The sequence below is a fragment of the Equus quagga genome, chromosome 4 (genome assembly GCF_021613505.1).
Source record: "Equus quagga isolate Etosha38 chromosome 4, UCLA_HA_Equagga_1.0, whole genome shotgun sequence".
NCBI classification, from domain to species: Eukaryota; Metazoa; Chordata; class Mammalia; order Perissodactyla; family Equidae; genus Equus; species Equus quagga.
Genome location: NC_060270.1, coordinates 119315137 through 119339845, shown reverse-complemented (window position 1 = coordinate 119339845; position 24709 = coordinate 119315137). Strand labels below are relative to the sequence as shown.

The 24709-nt window shown below is 37.6% G+C and overlaps 1 long non-coding RNA gene across 1 annotated transcript in view; it reads right to left on the bottom strand.

Moving 5' to 3' along the window:
* Positions 1-23670, bottom strand: part of LOC124237855 (uncharacterized) — a 62525-nt gene extending 38855 nt beyond the window's left edge. Inside the window, exon 1 of the long non-coding RNA XR_006888162.1 lies at positions 23500-23670. This is a non-coding gene — a long non-coding RNA (uncharacterized LOC124237855). The remainder of the gene's footprint in view (positions 1-23499) is intronic.
* Between the last annotated feature and the right edge of the window lie 1039 nt (positions 23671-24709).

Below are 24709 nucleotides of genomic sequence, written 5' to 3'. Positions count from 1 at the left end.
TAAAGTATTTTCACATTTAACATGTCACTTGATTCTCACAAGAAAACAGTTTCTTACAGATAAGAAAAATTAGGCTCAGGAATTAAGGAACTTTATCAAGATCGCCCAGCTATTAAGTGGCAGAGACAAATTTTAAACAAAGTCTAGTTATATTTTAAGCATCAACTATTTTGATGCAAGAAGCAATCATACACTTGTGAAGAAGGAAGAGGAGGAAGAAGAGAGAGCCACAGACTCAGAGAACAGACAGGATTATTGGGAAGTAAACCAAGAACTAACATTTAATGAGTGTGGACCACATGCCCTCCTGAGTTCTAAGCACTTTGCATGCATAATTGCCTTTTATCTTCAGTGAGGTACTTAATGTTACCATCTCCATCTTACAAGTGGGGAAATTGAAGTACAGAGAGGCTACATAAGTTGGTCAAAGTCACAGAGAGGTAAGTGGCAGAGCCAGGATTCAAACCCACGGGTTCTGACCCATTAACCCAGACTCTTAAGCACTGCTCTATACTCCTCCCAGCGTACCAACCAGCAGACCTCCATCAAGTCTCAGGTTTTCTTGAGAGACCTGAATAATCAGAAATGAATCAATTTTCAATCATTTCAGCAAACTAAAATCTTTCAAACATCTTTTTCTTAGAATATTTGTTTTCATTTCTTTTTAACAAGAGAAGGGAAATCAAAAGATTAAACAGCAAAATTCAATGGTGATTTAACAACCTAATTTTTTTTCTTAAATCACTACTTTACGGGCGAAAAAATACTTTTATGGCATGAAAATAAAAACCATTTGGATATGTTGATCATGAAGTAGATTCAATAGCAGAATAAGCAGTAACAGAATTAATAATTATCTAAACTTGAGGCCATAGCATAGAAATACCTCAACCCTTCCCATCTATCTATAAATCTAACTTCTGACTTTGGCTTTCCTCCTCCTGCTCAGAACTGTAGCTGTAACCGCTTTAAATGGGGGAGTAGGGAAAAGTATATATGTCTGTATATGTATACATATATTGTGTGTATGTGTGTGACAAACATCTTGACCGAAAGAGACTTAGGAGTCTTGTCTTCTCACACTAGACCCACAGATGGAGCAGTTTTACCTCAGACTTTATTAGACTTTGTGGAAAACAAATAGATTTTCTGACCCAGGATACCCGCTGAGTCAAAAAAATTTTTTTTAGTTTTTGAGTTCTGTAATACTAGATTTGAATTTAACCACGCAGCCATTCAAGATTACATGTCCGGGTTCCCACTGGCTGTAGACCAAGTGACTATAAATCTTTATCTATTGTAACCACACTTGGACATGGGACACTCAATAATAACACGCACAAGAACAGTGCAACTAGATTCTAACGTAAATGGTAAGTCTCAGGTTTATTTCATCTCCTTTTAGGCGTTCTACATGGAATTTCGTGAATCAACTATGAAATATTAGTGTCACTCATTGAGTTAGATAATACACTAGTTCACTGTTATAGTCTTATCTGTGCATTTCCTTTGTGTGGACTGATTTTTCACAGAGACAAGATAAATTGCCTGCCTAGAATTTAAACTCTTTACTTTTAGGCATTTTCTTTGCTATGCTTTTTTTTTTTAATCCTTGCAAATTTAGACACCGTAGAAAACTGTTATTTGCTTCATAATGGCCTCCTTAGTGTGCTTCGCAGTCTTTTGTGGAAAATAATGACATAATGATAGTGTTCTCAGACCTATATTTTCTACTTGATAAACTAGCAATTATATGATTAAAGCATTTTTGGAAACTCACATTAAGTATATGATACTCTGGAAACCTGTCCATCATGTAATTACACAGTCAGGAGAGAAATAATTTACATAACTAAAAACCATCTGAAACACTATTCATGACCACTATGTGTTTTTTTAATGGATAAATATTTAAGAAATATTAAATGATTCTATATATAATATACTCTTAATCTTAGGATTATAAATTCTGAATTTTATAAATTGTGTTTTAACTTTCGTTATCTGTTCTTAGTGAAAGGAGACTATGCTGGCCCAATGGGGTAGTGCCAGCTTCAGTGGCACAGGTTTGCAGGTTTGAATCCCAGGTGCTGACTTAGCACTGTTCATCAGCCATGCTGTGGCAGCACCCCACATAAAATAGAGGAAGACTGGCACAGATGTTAGCTCAGGGCCAATCTTCCTCACAAAAAACCCCACGGAAAAGCCCCCCAAAACCCAGGAAACTATGCTAAACTTTGCTGAAAACATGTGCTAATGTGTTGGATACATTAGGACCAACCCAGAAAAAAACCTGATGATTTCTTCCCAAAAAAACACATACTTAAAGAGAACAGAGAAAGGCAGGCAATGCCTAGGTATTTAAGTTTTTTGATGAACACCAGTTTTGCCCAGGACTTTTCTTATATATATCTTAAAGGCAAATTAGATTAGATCTTTGTGATTTTCTTTAAATGTCAGATCACCACACCAAAATTGTGATGAGTCGAAAGAGATAAAAGTAGTCACGCACATCATTTTCTTTAGAAAACAGGAAGGACATTTAACAGGATGCCCAAGAGTTTTTTACAGCATGTACTGGGAGGACCCACCCTTACAACATAAATATAACAACAATCTATCTTTTTTGACTTTTTTTGCTCAACTTCTGGAAGAACCAGTTACTTTGCTTTCCCCAGCACACTGAGGAAAATATAGAAAGTTACAGAAATATATCCTGAGAACCAGTCTTTCAAAGGGATAATCTCGTACACACAATCACATGGGCAAGTATTGTCTGAAAACAAAGCTTAAGTTATTAAGTAAAAATGATCAAGGTGCCATATTATGTATGTTAAAGACACTCGTGTGTTTTTTTAAGAAAGGTAAATAATATATATTTAAATTGGGTTACAGCTATTTAAAAGTATCTCTGTTAATATACACAAGAAACCCATAACAGGGTTACCTTGTTTGTGGCCCCGATGGGAAAGGACATGTGTAAGTTAAGCATGTGAGCAGAGAAGCAAGGAAGACTATTCACATGTATTTGTATAGTTTCTGATATTTGAATGTATTATCCACTCAAAAATTATGTCAATCTTAAAAAAGGAAAGAAAAGAGTCTTGATCCCTCTGTGGAGTTGGTAGGGCGTGTGAGCTGGACCAAGTATATTCTTAGCAATGATGCCGAGTGAGCTTTAAGAGCAAAAAGGCACCAAAGTTAGAACTATCACTCACATAACCCTGTGGCTACATCATAACTCTGGGACTCAGGTAAGGCAGAGATCATTAGCCATATCTTCCTGTCACTTTACGGAGTAGAGAACTTGTTTCAAGGCTAGTAGGTGGCAGGACTAGGACTCTATCCCAAGTCTTCTAAGCTCATGCTCACTGCTATTACATGTCAAGTGTCTTCTCAGTGTCTGGGTTTTCTCCTCCAAATGGCAAAGGGCTTTCCACATTTTTGAGAAGTGAGACCTATAATACTTGAAGTTCACTGCTACACTGAGGGAAGAGTCCAACAACATGCTGTCATCTGGGGCTCTACTGAGATTTCCTTATAAAGGTCAAAACTGTTAAAAAAAAAAAAAAACAGAACCACTGTATTTTGCAAAATGAAGCAAACATTGATTATAACATTTGAGCTTTCAGTTCAGAACCTAAGAACACTGTGTTCTGTAATTTTGATTTTAGATAACCAACTGTAACTACGGCTACAACTCCTGGCTGACTATCAGTTTATATCTAAGGATGGTCAAGTGAAAAAATATTGAATTGTTTCTTTATCCTACTTCTACCTGCCCATAAAATTCCCATCTTCCTAGCTACGATCAGAGGCAATGTGGCAGCGCAGCAACATAACATACTACGGAAAAGAGTCAAAACTTGATGGGAAACCTAAATCATACTATACTTTGGGATATTCGAATAAGAAAAGAAACTGCAACCTTGTAGAAGTCTTTTCTGATTTTGTTTCCACTGCAGTTTGATAAACGCTGTCGAACGTGAAAGCACACTGGCTCTGAGGTCTGCAACGTAAAACCGTGGAGGTCCTGAGGCCCGGCGGCCCACCCTGTTCTCATTCCTTTCCTGTGCTAACGCTACACTGAAGAAAGTTTTAATGGTTTGGAGTAAACAGAGCAAGATTAAAAAGAAAGCTTGTAGAAAATAGACTCTCAAAAAATTAAAGACAATAATTACTACATTAAAAATGCCATCATTTGTGCCTTAATAATATGACCTATCATAAAAATGCCATTTTAATTGTTTTACCATCTATTTAAGTGTTTCACATTTATTGTTATTCGCAGCAGCTAATAAGAAAATATCAGCCTTAAGCTCAGTCTGAGACCATTTTTTACTAGAAATTATGATACTAATGAGCTGTGAAGAAAATGTTGCTAATCACACTTCTTTTGCAGTCTTATAAAATAATTACTAACGCTTATGTAAAAAGTATATATTAAGTAAACATATACGCGTGTGTATAGCTTGACAGGGGAACTTCTTTAACCCCCCCCAAAAAAAACTTTAGCTTTTTTCTTTTCCATACAACAAACCGTGTTTAATGAATTTTACTTAAATTTCACGGTAGAGATCAAACAAAACAGAGCACAATGCAACAAAATATTTCGGCATTCATTGGATAGCACTCAGATCCTGTCTGTGGAGATATGTACCCCAGAAGCTAATTGCCCTGCAATTTTGGGGTAATTGGGAGGCACTGTCACAGCAAAGTCCATGTGCTGGTTTTAGGGTCAGAAGATCTGGGGTCTGCCCCGACCTAGCCATCGACTGCATGCTGGACTGCTCTAATCCTTGCTTCCTATCTGTAAAAGGTAGATCGTAATTCCTATCTTACGGGGTATTGGAAGTATTAAATTGGACACATTAAAAAAGTACCTAATACACTGTAAAATGATATACAAACGTAAGGTATCATGTTATTAATAATATCTGAACTTTAATGCCAAGAACAGTATTAAGATTCTAGCCTACAGATTCGAATAATCCAAAAAATTTTAAAAGTAAGTAGAAAGAATAAGATAGGTTATCATTTTAATTTTATTTCATCATGTTTTTAAAATATAATACAGATGATATTTATATTTAGGGAGAGCAAAAACTCTTCACTTATTCTTAAAGCGTTCATCTCCTACTCCTACTTAGGCAAAACGTGAAATGTTCATCTCCTACTTGCTAGACAAAACACAAAAGTATGAATAATGCCATTTTTAATAAGGCAATATAGGAGCTGGGTTCTAGAATCCGACAAACCTCTCAGATTCACCTACTAACTGTGACCTCGGATCGATTAATTAACATGTTTCAGTTTCTTCACTTACGAAAAGCAGACAATGGAGGCACCAACGCCTCAAAAGACTCGTGAATATAAATGAGCTACAAGTTCAGGGATTAGCACACTGTCTGGCACATAGTAAGAACTCAGTATTTGCTGTTACAATACGATTATATATTTCATCACATGGGCATTTCAGACATGCTGACCACTTCTCAAACGCTGTTCATAAATACCAAGGAGATTAGAATCCAACCCATATTCATCTTCTTTCACTTGCCCTGTAGAGTCTATTCAGATGAAATCTGAGCAATCCTTGCTTTCAAATGCAGCTGGTGCACTTGATAACCAAAATCATCTCACCACAAAAGCTCTAAATTATTTTAATAGCTTAATGGCTGTATCTTCTAGATTTACACAATCACAAGAGACTTAGTAAAGATTTATTCCAAATTCTTGCCATGTGGTTCCCTTTCTTCATTAAAAAAAAAAAGGGGGGGGCCAGCCCATGGCCGAGTGATTAAGTTCATGTGCTCCAGTGCAGTGGCCCAGGTTTTCACTGGTTCGGATCCTGGATGTGGACATGACACAGCTCATCAAGCCATGCTGAGGCGACATCCCACATAGCACAACTAGAAGGACCCACAACTGAAAAATAGACAACTATGTACTGAGGAGCTTTGGGGAGAAAAAGGAAAAATAAAATCTTTAAAAAAAATATATTCCTGGAACCCCTATCACATCCCAGACACTATATTTTGTTGTGGGATACATAGTTGAGCAAAAAATAAATACAATCTCTGCCTTCATGTTGTAAGGAAGATAAATATTAATCAAAATCATTATACAAAATGAATGAAAAATTGGAACTGTAAAAACTGCTATAAAGAAGACCCAGTGCTATGGAAGTATAATATTAAAAGAAAAATGAACAAATTATGTTGGTGAGGGAAATCTTCCCTGAGATAGTGGTAACTGGGTTGCTATCAGAAGAAAGAGTGGAGTTGACAGGATAAAAAGTGTGAGCCACCGTGTTCGGAGCGCAAGGATCCATGTGTGGGTGGGGGAACTTTGCCCCTTTAAGAGCTTGAAGGAAGGCAAGCAAGGTTGGAGCTCAGAGCTCAGAAGCCTGCAGCGAATGAGATGAGGCTGGAGGGTGAGCTGAGCCCTGCAAGCCATGATAAGAGTTTGTTTTCTTATTCTAAGAACGAAGGGAAACCATTGAAGAATTTTAAACCTGGGTATGTAGTTGGTTTTGAGGAGAGGAAGAGGTTGATATGATCCTATATGAATTCTGCGTGTGAAGAACAGTTTAGATGGGGTCAGAGTAGTTGTGAAGAAACCAGTTAGGAAGCTCTTGCTGGAGTTCAAGAAAGAGAATGTGGAAACTTGATTAGGGCAGTTGAGCTACAGATATTTGCGAGTAATAGAGGAAGAGCTTGGTTTTCCATAAAACATTCATTTTCTTCTTACATTGGCCAGGCACATTTTTCTTGTAAAGACATTTTCCTTTTGAAATGTTCTAGAGAATCCAAGTAAAGCTTAATGCTGGGTAAAGAGTTTCTATACACATTTGAATTCAAGGAGGGAACAACCAAATACCAATTTCTAAATGATCAGCATCATCTCCCTCCAGGTGACAGCTCCTGTCTACCATTACTACAAAACACACAAGACTGAAAATGAACCAAAGGAAACAATTTCCATTTAAACACATTTTTATTATGAAGATGCCATAGGTGAGGAATCATTTAGGAGAAATTAGATCAAAGAGCAGTACTACCTTTGAATACAAGCAGAAAGTAAGCCAAACACAGCCAGGAAACGAAGAGGCTCAGAGGCAACAGATCCAGTAACCATAATCTAAAAGAACAGATTCCATTATCTTTGGAATCTGCCGGAAGACTAGCTGCTACCAGAAGCAGAGTATCTCCCATATTTTGGCCACTAAGTAAACATGCTTTATGTGTAAAAGCGATGTATACAACAGCCAGCGCACTAGTACCTCATAGCAACTGAATGAATGCAGAAACACACACATGCACGCACACAAATAGCACTGAAATGTATAAACTCACACATCTCGAAAGATTACTCAGAAAAACACAAAGGACAGCACGAAACATATCTTCATTTCACAAAACAGACACACAGAAACATCCATGACAATATTCTCTAAGACAAATTGTCTCTCTCCTCTAAAAGAAAAAAAAAAAAAATGAAATCATTGGCATTCCAGTTCTCCCTGAGTCAAAGTGAGACACTAATTTAGATCGTTGTGCACGTTGAAAAGTTATCACACTGCAGGGATTTCCAATTACATAATACAGAATCGATACTCTGTGTGAGTGTCACTTGGCTGCCAGCATCCATGGGTGAGCTGTGTAACACTCCTCTGTCATGTGGCTCATGTGAGAAAAGAATTCTGCTGTTCCAAGAAATAGCACTCATCTTGGAGACCTTCCCAGTTACACAAAAGAGCATAATTTCCACATTATCCTCAGGCATACTGTCTAGAATGATAAGTCTATGATAGCTTTATGTGTAAATTATATACACAGTTCTTACTAATGAAAGGCGGGCAGACTGGTTTTTGGTGGTGGCAGTGCAGAAAAATAAAATCAATTTGTTTTTCAATTTTTAAAAATGACACCTGAGCCGTCTACAATAATTACCAGAGACTGTGAGGGTTAGATGGTAGATAGGGTAATTGTACTATGACTATCTAGCAGATCATATCTGGAGTTGGCAAGCAATGTCAAGAGTGCAGATTTACCAATCGCCTCATAACTGGCTTATTTCAGCGCTTTGCTTTCAAGTCCTTCAAGCTTGTAATTTCCCACTTACCTCAGTTTTTCACCAGGCACTACACTCTTTCGCATTCTGGTTTAATTTTTCTACATGTGAAAGTACACTTACAAAAGAGAGACAAGAAGTAAAGAAAAGATGAATATTTTCATAAATTTATTGTCTATTTAGTGACAAAATTCCAGATATAGTGCATAGTTGTGTCCCAGACACAGGAGATAAGCTGGAGGACAAGACAGTGTTCTTTTCCTCTAGAAGCTCACAACTCTTACTAAGACGGCCAAAACATGAAAACTTTTGTGTACTAGCTATCAGTATCATTTGGAAGGTTTTTAAAAATTTTATTGAATTCAATCATTTTAAACCAAATCAAAAACAGAGAATCGAAAATTGAGGCAGGGATAATATTTAGTGCTTGCTGAGCTTTTCCTATGTCTGAAAGTTTTGCATATGCCTAAACCTAATGAGAACCTTGTCATTGGATTGTTATAATCTTCATTTTCAAGATGAGGAAACTGGGGTTTACAGAAATTACACCACGAGATCAGAGGCCTAGTAAGTGTAGATTGAATTTAAACCAATGGTATCTTATTTCTCAGTGCTCAGTATTGGTCATTTCTCTATACTACTCTATTTTAACATTTACTATAACCTGAACAGTTGGGCATTAGTGTCTCAGTTTTTATGTGTTTAATTTTATTGCTTGATTTGGAAATTTTTTTCAGTTCATTCCCTTTTTAGCTTATTTTGAGGATCTTAGCAGAGAAAGTGAACCAAGTCTTTTTCTGGGTCATTCCATTGTAGTTGAATGGTGCTCTCTCATCACCTATTGCTTTCGCGCTAAAATTCATTTACTGAGCACCTGCTGTATGCCAAGAACTGTGCCAGGTGCTTGATGAGTAAAGATGTGGTCCTTGCTCTAAACTTACAGGGAAATCAGAATCAAATAATAAATATAATAAAGGTCTAGTAGGTGAGAGTGTAGGAAGAGTGCAAGGTGCTAAGGAAGCAGCTGCCGGCAGCGCGCTCACGTGAGGCTGCCTGTAGGAAGTGGCGTTTGAACTGTCACCTGAAACTTGTAGAGTACCTGGACCAGCTTTAATCTTTATTTTTCCCACTTTGACCTCATCGCCTAGAATTGGGCTTTTCTCCATACTATTCAACTGAATTTGCATTCTCATTGGCCTCCAACCATCACCTAATTTCCAAAGCAACAAGTCACCATATGGCAGTCTACACTGTTCACTAACTGCAGCTTCTTAAGAGTCTCTCTTCCCCGAGAGCCCTGCTTCTGCCCTAATCTGGCTTTCTCCCTCCAGCTCTGACCACTTGCATCCACTTCTCTTTCTCCTTGTACTGCTCCTCCTCTGTACACTTACCCAGCACTGTCCTCACCTCCACCCTTCTCCGGCTTCTTCTAGTTTCTCCCAAACTCTCTCACTCTTTTAAAATCATAACTTAAAATATTTCTTCACATATTTTTCATGTTTGTTTTCATCAAGCAGCATATTCATATATATTTGCATATAAAACATATAATGTATATTATATTTATACTTTATATAACAGCATAAATAAAACAAAATTATAAATTCAGTTAAAAATGTTTAAAATTATATCCCATCTTAAAGAAATTATCTGGTAAGTTAAATGGCTCATTTTTGTATTATATGTGGAATTAACATACGCTAGAATTAAAAAAGCCAAATAGATTACCTATGTGTGGGAAGCCAAGAAAGAGGGGATTATAAAGAATAATTGTTCATACTCAAAATACCACTGATCCCCAGGTCTTCCTTTTGACTTATCAAGGGACAAAGATATTAATCTTCTTTGACTGAATTGGGGGGAGCAGTGGCACTTTTTCCACAATTATTGAAATTGAGGGAAGTGTTACCATCACCTCAGATAATACTCTTTATATAAAAACTTCTATGGCTTTCCAACAGCCCAACTATGCAAAAGTATCAGAAAAATGAATGAAACCCTAGACTGATGAGATAGACTAAAAAACAAAGTGTTTATTCTCTCATAAAGATGAAAACACAAGTATTTCATGAAGTTAGTTGAAAAAAGACTTTAAAGCTGGGAATGAATAAATGTATCTGTATTAGATTACCTTTTTCATAGTAAATTCAGTAAATGTAATCATACAATTTGACAAGATTGCATATGCTTCCTAAATTTGCCATCCTCATAGATTAAAGGAGAACACTGAGAGTTATTGATATTAACAGTTTATTAAAAACTTATGAAATATATTCTACATATAAAGAAAATTGTCTTTCTCTCCTTGCCTCCCTCCTTCCTTTCTAGGGAGGCAGGGGTCAATAAGGAGATGATAGGACCATATTGACTCAGCGTGATGCATGGTATTGTGGTGTTAGAGCCCAAATAGGGTTAGGAGGTTGAACATGTGGAGGGAGAGGTGGTGATGGCCAGCTTGGAGCATAGCTGAAACCTGAGCAAGGTTAGGAAGGTATCTGCTTAGGGAGCAGCAGGAGCTTAGGCCTGGAATTGGGAATTTTCACGCAGAAGGGAGATCAGATTAGCATATATACCTAAGATAAAGAAAGGCAGGTTTCTGACTATCCAGAGGATTTCCATATGGAAAGGGAGAATACTAAAATGAACTACATGATGTTAGATTAGAATTGGAGTATCAGTGTAAACTCATGGTGTTCAATATTCATTGATAGATATAAAAATACAAATAGGTATAGACTATGTAGGCATATATTCCCTAGCACTGTCCACTGGGAGAACCTAAGAGCGTGGAGGCTCCAGTAGCAATAAACACATCTAACACCCAGATCTTGGTTTCTGAATACCATCCTTCATAAAAGGAAGCAAGGATGCTTGGAAAAACAGCTAATTCCAAGGTGAGGGCAGGAAAGTGCAAGATGAGCCTTCTTGTGCCGGAAAGTAAGAAAATGCTCAATAAATGAAAGAGACATGCCAAAAAAACAAAGTCGCATGAATGGGCTCCCACTGGACAAATCTGGGATAAAATGAGCATGAAAATAAGCAATAATATTAGCAAATTATAACTCACTGAATACAATCAGAATCTATACTGATAAAAATGAATAAATAAATGGGGAGAAGTTGTTTGTTTGGTTTTTTTACAGTAGTCTGCAACTAATAAACACAGAATGAATGAAAGAATTAGAAAATCACCATTTGTCAACCATCATTGTAATAATTTGGTTAAGAGACTCGCTAAAACTAGGGAGAGAGAAAGTTTGATAAGGAATGAGATATTTGCATAGTTTCAAATTATCACCACACAAATAGTGATTAAATTATGAAGAGAAAATAAGTAACTTTACACTGGATGAACCTGACAAACTGAACTTTAACCACGTGATCAAAGTTACATCACCAGTAAAGAGATAAAGTGAAGGAGTGGGCCATCCGTTATCTTATAATACGGTACAAAAAACCTAGCATGCCTTCTGCGATATTCATGCCAAAATTGCATAATCTGAATCTGATACTAAACATCAAACATAATCAAGTCGAGGAACAGTCTACAAAATAGCTGACCAGTGTCTAGGTCACAAAAATCAAGAAAATGCTAAGGAACTGTTCCAGATGGAAAGTTTCAAGAGTCATGGCATCTAAATGCAACACATGGTCCTAGATTGTATCTTTTGGTTTTAAAGGACTTTTTCGAGACAATTGGTGAAACATGAATAGGATCTGTGGATTAAATGGTAGTAATGCATCCGTGTTAATTTCCTGACTTTGAAAGTGGTATTGTAGCAATGCAGGAGAAGGTCCTTGTTCATGGGATCACATACTTAAGTGTTTGGGGGTGATGTGTCAGCATGGTGTAAACTTACTCCCGGGAAAGAAAAGTTCTTTGTGTCGGACTTACACCTTTTCAGTGAGCTTGATATTACTTCAAAATAAACAAACATAAACACAGACACACACACAAAAGAAACATTTGAGAATCAATTTTCAAACAGTCTTTTTCTTTCTCTCACAATCTCTTTCAGTCTTTTTCTTTTTGTCTTTTCTTTTTCACTCACATGTGAAAGATGTCTTTCTCTCTTACACATAAACTTGTGGACACATACATGCATCAAATTTTCTCTCTTTAGTGGAAAATATTTGGTATTAATTTATCATTTGCTAAGGACATTCAAGTTCTGAAGAGAATTCTACTCACAAAAGGAGGCCAGACAAACAACACTAATGTAGAAATATACAGAGATTCTAGATCTTTTATTTGGCATATACTTTTCTACATAGCATAAATGGGCATTTCTTCTGTTTGAGCAAGGAAGGACGGCTACTGAAAAGCGAAAGTAATCTCCACAGGTTGGGGAAAGTAGGAATTCCTCCAAGAACAAAATTGCTAGTCAGCACTGGAGGTCACACACAATAACCAGATAGAAAGAGAGCCCAAAGTGTGCTTTTAAGTGATAGGTGGACCAAAATTCTCCAGAGAAGAGCTATCTGCACGGGTTTTATCCTTCATTGTCTGAAATAAGAACCTTCTAAATGACACCATCATTTAAAATGCAAAGGTCCATATTCATATTCTTGCCATTTTCTCTTAAACTGACTCCACTCAAGCTTTGGCCCAAACTGGCATACTGAAAGTGCTGTTTCTAAGACCACTAAGACTCCACGTGGCCATATGCACTGGTGAAGGTTCAGTTTCATCTCATTAATTCTATCAGCAGAATTTTACAAAAGTGATCAACTCTTCCTTTCTTCACTTGGCTTTCATGCCCACACTAACTTTCTTCTAACTCTCTGTTTCTATGTCCTCTTATTATTGGGATACTCCAAAGCTCAGATTTGGATGTGTTCTCTTCATTATCTATACTTCTTTTTTATTTTAGTGATCTCATTCAGTCTCACAGTTCTCAATACCATCGAGGCAGACAACACTCCTTCTTTAGGTCTCAAATTCAGATTAAAAAACTATCTACTTGATACCTAGTAAACATCTAAGTGAAGATATCTTCACTTTAACATGTCCAGACTCCTGAACCTCCCCTCCAAAGGCTGCTCTTCTGTCTTCCTACCTCTGTTAATAGCAAATCTACCTATCTAGTTGATCAGAACAAAGAATCTGGGAGTCATTATAGACTTTTCTCTTTCTCTCATACCCATATCCAATCCGGGGCAAATCCTGTCAGCTCCACCTTCAAAATATATCCAGACTCACTACTTTTCACTCCCCTCACTGTCACTTCCCTGGGTCCGGCCACCGTCATCCTGTCAGGATTACTCAAATAGCCTCGTAAGTGGTCTCACTACTTCCACCTTTGCCCCTATAGTCTCTTTTCAACACAGAACCCAAAACGGTCCTTTCAAATTTGTCAGATCATATCACTGTTCTGGTGAAACCCTTCCAATGGCTTCTTATTTCAAAGACTAAAAGCAAAAGTACCCACAATGCTGTATAAAACCCTACACAATCTGTTAGTCTGTACTTTTATTTTGAATTTGACTTTACAGTACTTTCCCCTTGCTCACTTCACTCCAGCCTCTCTGACTTCCTTGCTGGCATGATCCTGCCTCAGAGCACTTGCTGTTCCCTCTAACTGGAAAACTCTTGCCTCAGATACCACATGGATCCTCCCTTACCTCTTTCATGTCTTAGCTAATGTCATCGTATCATCAAGACCTTCCCTGGTCACTCTATTTACAATTATAGCCCTTCCCACCCCAAATCACTCCTGGCTCTCTAATTCTCCTTTCCTGCTGTATTCTTCTCCATAGTGCATAACACTGTCTAACGTACTACATAATTCTATATATTTATCTCCCCGCTAGAATATGAATCCACAAGCACATATTTTCATCATTTCATTTACTGCTATATTTCTAGCACTAAACTAGTGCCCGGCATGTGGTATTCACTTCCTAAATATTGATGGATGGATGAAACTTAATGGGGAAGCAATAAACTAAAGTAGGTCACCCAGCAACCAGAACTTGATGGACAATATGGACAATACGATAAGGAAGGGAAGAGAGAAAGTGGAAACCACACCCTTAATATTGAATAGATACCAACCTCAACTTGGCATTAAGATCAGCGTGCCCAAAGATAGATGGCTGAAAGCCCTCTTGGGCAGCAAGTTACCTCAGTGTGAATAAAGATTAAACTCTAGTTACCTCTGATCTAGTCAGTGCAATCTGGCATCTACTGAAAGAAGAAAAGGGCCAAGAACTTAGATCATAAACTTTGATGAACCAATGTCTACAGAGAATTTCAGATATTAGATATGTATCACATTTTTCAATAGTTTTAGAGGGCTAATCTCTGAACCCACATTCCAACAGATAGGAACAAGATAGGAGTAAACAAACAAAAAATCAAGGAAAAGGCTGATGCTAGTTTAAAAGCTGCGCTTTCAGCAATATTAAATATCACAGGAAAGTGAGACAGGTCATCAGATAGCTAATACTAGCTACTTAAGATTTAGCAAATCACAGAATCTTGACAATTTTTATCTACGAGGACGGTATTCTTCTTGTGCGAGCCCCTTGGGAGAATGAGAACACTACTTTTGAACACACAGAGTACAATCTGATCCTTCAGAAGGGTCTCCGGTCCTTCACAGTCCCTGTACTTTTCCAAAGGTTCCTTGTGGATATTTGGAAAAACCTTCATGAACTCCAGGTTGTCTGGCAGTAGGACTGAGCAATTAAAAGCTCACACTATGAAGGTAAGTGTTAGTTTTGTAAATTTGAGGGAATAATATAATCTTTTTGAACTTCATTTCCCTATCTATAAAATGAGAATAATAAAGATTACTTCTTCATTGAGTCATTAAAATTAAAGGAGATCTGGTGGCCAATACATAAATCTTAACTACAGCCAATGGAACATATAGCAGATACAAATATGAAAACAGAGCTAATATAAAGATTAGGATTCAGCAGCACAGGTAAATACGACATAAGCAGTGTTTGTATTGTATGTTCCAGAACACTTTTTGCCCCTTCCTTCCACTCTCTCATTCTTTGTCCCCTGAATATCCTTCTCATATGGCCAGTATTCACATATGCACTCTATCTTTTGATTTTTTTTCCTCAGGAACTGATCTCATAAATTAAAATCTAAAAATTTTAATTTTCTCCAAAGTAATAGCTCTTAGACCAAAGAGATTATTCTTCAACTGTGGAATTTTAGCAATAAATAAGAAAGTAGCAATGACAGTTTTTCTAGTATCAGGAGATCACACCAAATGTGATTTCAACTCAATCATTTCCTTCATTCAATCAACGCAGTACTGAATACCTGCTATGTGCCGGGTAGTGTTAAGTGTTAGGTAGATAGCAGTGAGCAAAAGAAATGGTTCCAGGCCTTCAAAATTTACAATCTAGTAGAGAGAGACAGACATAAAATATGTAAGTTAATAGCTACATAATTACAAAATATAATTGAAAAAAAAATCAAGTTGCATGAAGATAACAGGCGGGTACTACGACAGCAAACCACAGAGCACTTAAGTGGAAAAGTAGGTGAAAGCTTGTCTGCGGAGGTATTACTTAGGTCAACACTTGAAGGATGAGAGGGCATCAGTCATACCGCAAAACTAGGGTAAGAACATTCCATGTGGTGGCAAGGCTCTAAAGTAGGAAAGCGTCTGAAGTTTTCTAGAAAGTAAAGATGCTAGTGTGACTGGAGCATAGCAAAGGAGGATGTGAATAGTTCAAGATAAGGTTGTTCAAATCTTTTGTATCTTGCAAGACGTAAGGAGATTGGATTTTTATTTTCTGTTCAACGAGAAGCATTTTAAAGGATTTTAGGAAGCATAATTTGACTTGGTTTACTGTTTTAAAAACTCATAAACACTACTATGTGATGAATGACCATGGCAGGGTAGAGGAGGAAGCAAAGGAAGAAACAGAGAATTCGATTAGGAGACTATTACAATAATCTCAGTGAAAGATGACTGTGCCCTCAGCTAGGAGGGCAGAAGTAGAGTTGGAGAGAAATAAATGGATCGAAGGTAGAGTTTGGAGGTATAATCTATCACTTGCTGAAGGATTGGGTGTTGTTCATGAAGGAGAAGGAGAAATCAAGGTCAATTTCCAGGCTTCAAATTTGAGCAAACTGTGTGGTTGGTGATCCCATATATTGAGATGGTAAAGAAAAAAAAACGGAAAAGAAGAGTTTTCAGAGGGGAAGTGAGAGTTCTGCTTTGGATGTTAAATTTAGGACAACTGTGAGTCATCCAAGTGGAGAGATCAAGAAACTAGCTAGAGAAGACTTTCACCTCCAAGCAAAATAAAGTTGGAACAGCTAAAACAACCAAAATATATAAAAGAATTTTTTTCAAGATGCTTAATATCAGGCAACAAAGGAGAGAGATCCCTGAGATACAGGAAAATAAATGAGGTGACACTTAAGGTGATCTCATTTAAATCCCTAAGAGTCCCCATAAGATGACACAGGCAAGGAGAAGCTGGTAGACGCTCGAATTGAGAAGATGGAGGTGAAAGTCTAAGGAGATCAAGAAGGCTCGAGTTCACAGGGCGAAAAATTGGAAGGGAGAGGGCTTCATTGAGATAGAACTCTGGAAATGGGCAGAGAGCCTTTCTCAAATATTCTGTAGAGCACTGATCGTCACATGCATTTGAGGAAACTACCTGAGGACTGAGAATGAACCATGTGAGAGGATGAGAGGGAATAGAACTTGGGGCTCACGTGGGCCAGGAAGAGTCCTGTTGCCACCAGCCAGACTGGAAAATCTCGTGATTTATGGGGCATTAGGGATGCACTCAGAAAGATCTTGCTGCAGTAGTGGGAACTACCACAGACTAAACGCTGCTCTGATCCCATCTGATAAATCTGAAAGACCTGAACGGATTGAATTGTTTCCAAGTAATTTAACTGCATCCCAGAGCAAAGCTCAAAAATATTTATAGGAATAAAAGAATATCCAGCATGAACAAGGTAAAATTGACAAGGACATCAAATAAAAAATTAGCAGACATACAAAGCAGCAGGAAAATATGACCGACTGTAAGGAAAAAATGGATCAAAATCAACTGAAACTGCCCCAGAAATGACACAGATGTTAGAATTAACAGTCAAGAATATTAGAAGTTACTATATAATTGTTTTCCATATTTCAAAAACTCAAAAAGAAACATGGAAGATATAAAGAAGACAAAATAAAACTTCTGAGATGAAAACTACTGTGTCTGAGGTAGACAATATACTGCATTGTATGAACAGCAGATTAGTCATTGCAGAAGAAAAGATAGAGTGAACTTAGAGATGTGTCAACAGGAATTATCAAAATGAAACTGAAAAAAAATTGAAAAATAGTTTCACTGAGCTCATTCTAAAATTCATATGGAAATGCAAAGACCTAGAATAGCCAAAACAGCTTTAAAAAAAAAAAATTGAAAGAGTAACACTGCCTGATTTCAAGATAGATATAAGCTACATTAACGAAAGCAATGTGATATTGGCACGAAAATACACAAACAGATCAATGGAACAGAGTAGTCCAGAAATGGACCTACACATATATAGACAACTGGTTTTTTGACAAAGGTGAAAAGACAACTCAATTGAGAAAGGAGAGCCTTTCAAAAAGTGGTTCTGAAGAAAATATAGGAGAAAATTGTTTTGACTGGTTTTGGCAAATATTTTTTAGATATGACGCCAAAAGCATGATATAGAAAACAGATTGGTCAATTGTACTTTATCCAAATTGAAGGCGTCTGCTCTTTGAAAGACATGAGAGAATGAAAAGACAAGCCATAGACTGGGAGAAAATATTTACAAATCATATATCTGCTCAAGGACTTGTATCTAGATTTTTTTTTCTGTGTGTGTGAGGAAGATTGGCCCTGAGCTGACATCTGTTGCTTGTCCTTCTCTCTTTGCTTGAGGAATATTGTCACTAAGCTAACACCTGTGCCAGTCTTCCTCTATTTTATGTGGGATGCCAACACAGCAAGGCTTGACAAGCAGCACTAGGTCCCTGCCTGGGATCCAACTCTGAGAACCCCGGGCCACCGAAGCGGAGCGTGCAAACTTAACCACTACACCACCGAGTCGGCTCCAGAAAGCAGCCTTTTGGTTGCCTGGAGACTAGTGGAGGGGAATGGGAGGAGTTAGAAAAGGCATGAGGAAACTCTTGGGGTGATCACTATGTTCACGATTTTGCTCGTGGTAATGGTTTCATGGGCAAATACATATGTCAAAACTTACCAAATTGTACATTTTAAATACATGTGGTTTATTGTATGTCAATTATTCCTCAGTTAAGCTGTTAGAAGAAAACGGAGCAGAGATAGGAGGACGAGGAGGAGAAGGAAAGAAGGAAGTAGACACATGAGAAGCGGCGTTTGCTAGAGTCAAGCATTTGATGGTCATCAGTGCATAGATGGTACTTCAGAGCCTGGGAATTAGTGAAATCACCTGGGGAGAGATTAGCCAGAAAAAAGAAGGGGACCTAGACTACTGCCTTAAGAAACACCAACATTTAGAAGTTTAGGATGAAAGGATCATGACAAACGCTTCAGTTTGCTTAAGCTGCTTAAAAACAACCAGTGTCAAGTTTGACGCATCTAGTCCTCGTTTAACTCACCACAGGCTGAACCAGTAACATACAGATCCATTCAGATAGTTTGTAACTTAACAAGTGTTGTGTCTTTTTATATTTGTTCCTATTCATTAGTCCATAGCATTTAACACAATTATTATTGATCTTACTTTACAGAAGTTGCCTTTTGTTTTTTCCCGATGTTACTATTTTTTAAAGTTCCATTCAGAACTCTCTACTATAGTGAAAATAGTTCTTATATTTCTATGAAATATACTAGCGTATTCTGAAGATATAATGCATTGCAACTTGAGGTTAAACTAACAGCATTGTACTTGGCAAGTGTCATCAATACAGTACAGAATATAAAGTACAGTATATATTCACAGAAATGAAAATGTGAAGGTTGTCATTTTAATTGATATTTCTGACATATATGTCAGTGTATACTAAATTATCCTTATTAGAGTTCAAAAATAAGTGAATTTTGTGTTTAAGCTTGATGTAAATTATTTTAAGTGACTATTTAAATTAACTTTAGCCCTTTATTTCTATTTTGTCATATTAAAGCTATAGTCGTGAAACCTTCTAAATGCTACAGGAACTTTTTACATTTATATCATCATATTTATATCAGAAATGAAGTTTTATTTCCAAAAACCAAAAAATCAAATGCGTCTCTCCCTTCCCTCTTCTCTCCAGCTCAAACTAGTCACACTGCTCCTTCCTGCCCTTTATCAAATATTTCTGTGAGTGTCGTTGATGCTCACTGGCTCCGCTTCCCATTGCCCTCAGCCAGGCAGTCTTCTGAAGCCACTCCCCAAGCCCACCATGAAATCTCGGGCCAGCCTGCCTGAGTGTTCCTCTGTCCTGTTACAGCTCCAATCCTTCACAACTCCCTTTTTTCCCTCCTGACTTTCTACTTCCTCTTACTTTGTTGGCTGTACTTTTTCAGTTTCTGAGTTTTTCCTTCTCAGCTAACACTTTGCATTTTCATGCTTCTACGTTCTCCCCTTTTCCTTCTCTTCCCTCTTCCTGGACAATCTTATCCCTGTCTAGGTTTTTCCCTCTAGCCTCCTAAAGAATTTGCATTTCCATGAAAGAAAGACTATTCTCCCTCTTGGAGCCAAAACACCCTTGCCTACCTCAGTTTTTTGGCTAACTATACGGGACCCAGAAGACTCAGGGCAAGAAAATATGTCATTGTTAACAGCTTAGAAGCCACATCTGTTCAACAATAAGCAAGTCCGTTAGCAAAGAATAAATCTTACCAAATAACCATCCTGTAATATCGTTTAAAGCGACAACCACAGTCAGTTCCAATTTTTAACAAGTTTACTTGAGGGGTAGTTTTCAGAAAATCAAATAAACAGAAACAAATATAAACTTGTGGTTGTCAGTTACTGAGCAGTACGTAAGAGTTGTGGGAAAAGGAACTAGAGAGTAAAACTTAAGACCATGAACTTCCCACTTGGCCTAGAGCCAGGGCTCCTTCTACATGAATCTCCTAAACATCCTGTCTAGTCGGAAGTAAACAAGAGTAAATTAAGGTGTGGTTTGCAACCAGAGGACACAGCATTAGGCTCAGGCCTAGAGAAGCTCCGTTCCTAGTATTTGTGACTCCTCACTCTTCTAAAGGACGCCAACTTACGGTGTCGTCACTTCGAGTTATAAACCTCCTTGGACAAGGCCCAACATACATGTATGGTGAGGTCTCTGTTGGTGGTTAGGGAAGCCAGAGGATCTGGAAAGATTTTATTCATGGAGATGCCGCTAATGGAAGAAGATGTCTTATTGTCACAAAAGCAAATTTCTCTTCATTTCTAAATCGAATTATTCACTGAAGAAATTCTTCATTGAAATCACAGTTTATGAGTAATAAAGTATATATAATTTGTATCCATGTATTCTACAATCATGTAAAATTAGCCTGTATAAAGTAGTCAATTATTTTTTCATTTCTTAGGAGTACTTTCTTTACATGTTTTAAATAAAATTTAGTGCTTCTAGCTGTCATTATCTGAAATTTTATATGGACCTCAATTTTGCAATTTGCATCAAAATATTCCATGTTTGCATACGGTAACAAAAAAAGATTTGAGTAGGGGCTGACCTGGTGGTGTAGTGGTTAAATTAAGTTCCCACCCTTCGCTTCGGCAGCCCAGGTTTCTCAGGTTTGGATCCCAGGTGCAGACCTACGCACTGCTTATCAAGCCATGCTGTGGTAGGCGGCCCACATAGAAAATGAGGAAGATGGACCCAGATGTTAGCTCAGGGCCCATCTTCTTCAGCAAAAAGAGGAAGATTGGTGGCAGATGTTATTTCAGGTCTAATCTTTCTCACCAAAAAGAAGAATGTGTGTGTATAGACAGAGAATGTAGAGAATGGGATTAAGAGATGGTCAAAAATTAAACATTTATTCAAATCAGTTTTGTACATAAGATAAATAATGTGTGGGTCACAAAATATTAAAAGTTTTACTATGCATAATAGATTTTAGTTATGAATTTTTTAAATGTTACTTTAAAGATCTCCATATTTGCTTGTAAAAAACACTTGCATACTACTCATTATGTTTCCAGTAACGTGCCTGTTTTTCTTACTTTTTCGTTTTGTGATCATTTTTATATTTGAATCACATGAAAACATTTAGTGAGCTCTCCAAATGAAATTACTTTTAAACCTATTTCTTTCTCAGTACTTCCTCCTATTTACAAAGTAGCAGATAACATCAGCACGTATGTACAGTTAAAAAGAAAAGCATTCTGTTTATTATTCTTTGATGATACTTTGCTAGAAATGAATTATATTCATATAGTTTTAACACGAGAAGAGAAAATTATAACTCTTAGAAAAAGACTGCAAGTACGGAATAGGTAGGTCAATGACATTTATAAAACATGTTACCTTAAACAGCTATCCATTAATAAGCTTCTGAGAATATTGCTTGGCAGACACATTTATAATACGGGGGAGAGCCCGCTAAGGCTTTTATTTCAATTACCGTGAAGATTCTCCAGGGTGGCTCTGGGTGTCCAGGATGAAAGGCCATTGGAGTTAGTCAATACATTTTCTCCTACTAATTTTCTCTACTATTTTCTCTACTAATAAGATTGAAGTGCATTATTTAATTGTTTTACGTTTCAAGCTCTTAAAAAGGGTAAAGATGTTAGTCTTTACAATTAAGCAAAACCCAAGGGTACTGGAGGGTTCTCTCTGTAGAAATCTGTCTTGTCAAGAGTTATTGAACTGACGTCTAATATCTGTACTGACTTTTACCAGAACGCGGCTGGAATGATTGTTGCATGTTAACATCGAAAGTAAGCCACTCGGCAAAGCACCAGATGCAAATTTCCTCCATGATTCCAGCAGCACTGGCTTTCCAGGTGGTTTTAATATTCAAGAAGTCTAGCTCATTAATTTTGAAAAGGATACTGCCAAGTCTGCCCCCCTCCAAAAACCATGTTTCAGAAGAATTAACCTAAAGGAACAGAAGGTGAAAGGTCAATCATGAGATCAGATCACAGGAAGGAAGAACAGTTGTCCGCCCTACTGCTCTTTATGTTCAGATTTCCTCCGACATTACTGGAAAAAAAAAGGGTAGTTAACAGAGCATTTGCATTTCTTTATTTATGTATTTCTTTTGAGCTCTGCCAGATCACATAATCAAGACTTCTGTCCTAAACAAGTGAGGGTCAAAGCCAGCATTTATAGTAACAGAAAACAATCACTAACCTCTGCAATTTGTTACTGTTTGGTGATTATTAAGCGTGACTGTTAGAAAATCAGATTTCTTACACTGTGTTTGTCTGTCACTGCCCCGCTTCTCCTCTTCACATTACTTACATTTTTTTAGAGAAAAGGAAAGTTTGGTTTTATAAATATGTTGATGGAGGAAACTGCTCAAAGAAAATCTAAATCTTGGAAAAATACTCAGGATTTCTTTTTCCCAACTTCAGGGTTTAAACATCTTTTTCTCTTCTTAGAAAAATAATTTTTGAACGATTTAAAAATGTCCAAAATGGCTTATGACGTGTTTTGGTCCAGTTTCTTATTGTACTAGAATAATTTTCAATGTTCTTCCTGAGTTATACCATTAATCTTTATCTTTAAAACAGTAATAAGCTAGAAACCCTGTAAAGATAGAAGTAGTAACACACTTATATTGTAGCAAAACCATTTGTATCTTCTAAAATCAATCACTATGAAATCTTTATCCTGCCTTCAGGGAGCACAAGTTTAGGATTAGTATTCCTAAATTATTCTATTTAAAGTGAAGACAATGGGTGCCAGAGAATTGCCATCCAATGTCAATGAGACTGGTACACAATCCTATGCTTGGAGCTGGTAGAAAAGACAACCAGACTAACGAAAATAAAAATTCAGATGACTGAAAGCCATGATAAAGGAGACATATTCTTATCCTAAAATATGGGTTTTCTGATCATTCATTGTATTGTTAATGATTCAAACCATATATTTTGCCTCTGCCTTCCTGCATTTCTAAGACAATGCTGCTTTATTTTCAGAATGTTTACCATTTCTAACTTGATATTGTTTCCCAAAATTCCTATCAGGGCTCCATAGAGTTCTCTTTATGTATGTGAAGCACATTGCCATTAAATCAGTGTTGTCATCCTCCCAGGTACACTTCCTTGGCCAGGAGTTTTACGGGCCCTAGTAAACCATTGACAGACTTAGTAGTTGAGAGTCAATTTCATAGAGTTTCCTCAGACCCCTTTGAAAATGATAAGTAACAGCCGTAAGAGCATCAAGGACTCACTGCATGAAAAACAAGAGTAAAATACATAGTAAAAGACAAATGGCCAGTGCTGGTGGTTAAGTGGTTAAGATTTGATGTTCTCACCTCTGCAGCCTGGGTTCATTTCCTGGTCAGAGAACCACTCCACCCGTCTGTCGGTTGTCACACTGTGGTGGCAGTAATACTGTCAGTTGTCATGTTCTGTGATGCTGAAAGCTATGCCACTGGTATTTCAAATACCAGCAGGGTCATCCATGGTGGACAGGTTTCAGCGGAGCTTCCAAACTAAGGAGGAAGGACTAAGATGAGGAAAAAGGACCTGGCCACCCACTTGTGAAAAACTGGCCATGAAACAGCAGCAGAGTGTTCATTGTCTGAGATAGCACCAGAAGGTCAGAGCCTGGTGCAAAAAGACAGGGTTCTGCTCTGCTGTACACAGGGTTGCTAGGAGTTGGAATCCACTCCACAGCCCTGAAACAGACAAATATCTTTTTCAGGGAACGCAAAAAGATTCCAAGTGGTGGGCAAAAGGAAGACTTGAGTACACTGTCTGGAACCTCTACCAGAGCATCAACTTTGAATTCCAAAGGAGAGCAATTAACTGAGACAAATCAGCCATCAAGAGTGGGGGTGGGGTAGAGAAGGATTTGACTGAAGCTGCTGTGAAGTGTATCAGCAGAAGCAAGTGAAGCTGGATATCACACTGGCAATCATTTTACTTTCCTTTCCACCAGCTTTCAGCTCGCTGGCTCCCTTATCCACATCCCGCTCAACAATCACCCTGCACACTCTTCCCTAGATAATCAACGCTTACAACCTGGTGAATATCTGTCCGTAGCCATTCTCATGAAATCACCTGTAGATAGGTAGGCAGGCAGGTGGGTAGATGGGTAGAGGAAAGAAGGAAGGAAGGGAGGGAGGGAGGAAGGAAGGAAGACAGAAAAAGAAAAGAAGCTTTGATCATTGCTTCGGGCTCTGTTGTACACACTTCCACACCTGCACTTCTCCCTTAATAAGAGCTGTTAGAAACCCCTCAATGATATTGATCTAATTCATTCTTCTCCGTAGCTGCATAACATTTCATGTTGTTGATATATCACAATTCATCCAACCATTCTCTTGCCAGGGGGTCTTCTCTTTTTTTTGTTTGTTCATTTGCTACTACAAACAATTCATTCAGGCAGCAGGTCTCTATTAAATGCACTCTAGTGCCCATTCAACTCCAGGAATAGAGCACTGAACAAAACAAAGTCCCCACCCTCACAGAACATCCACTCTGGTGGAAGGGACAGGCCATAACATTATGTAACATAAT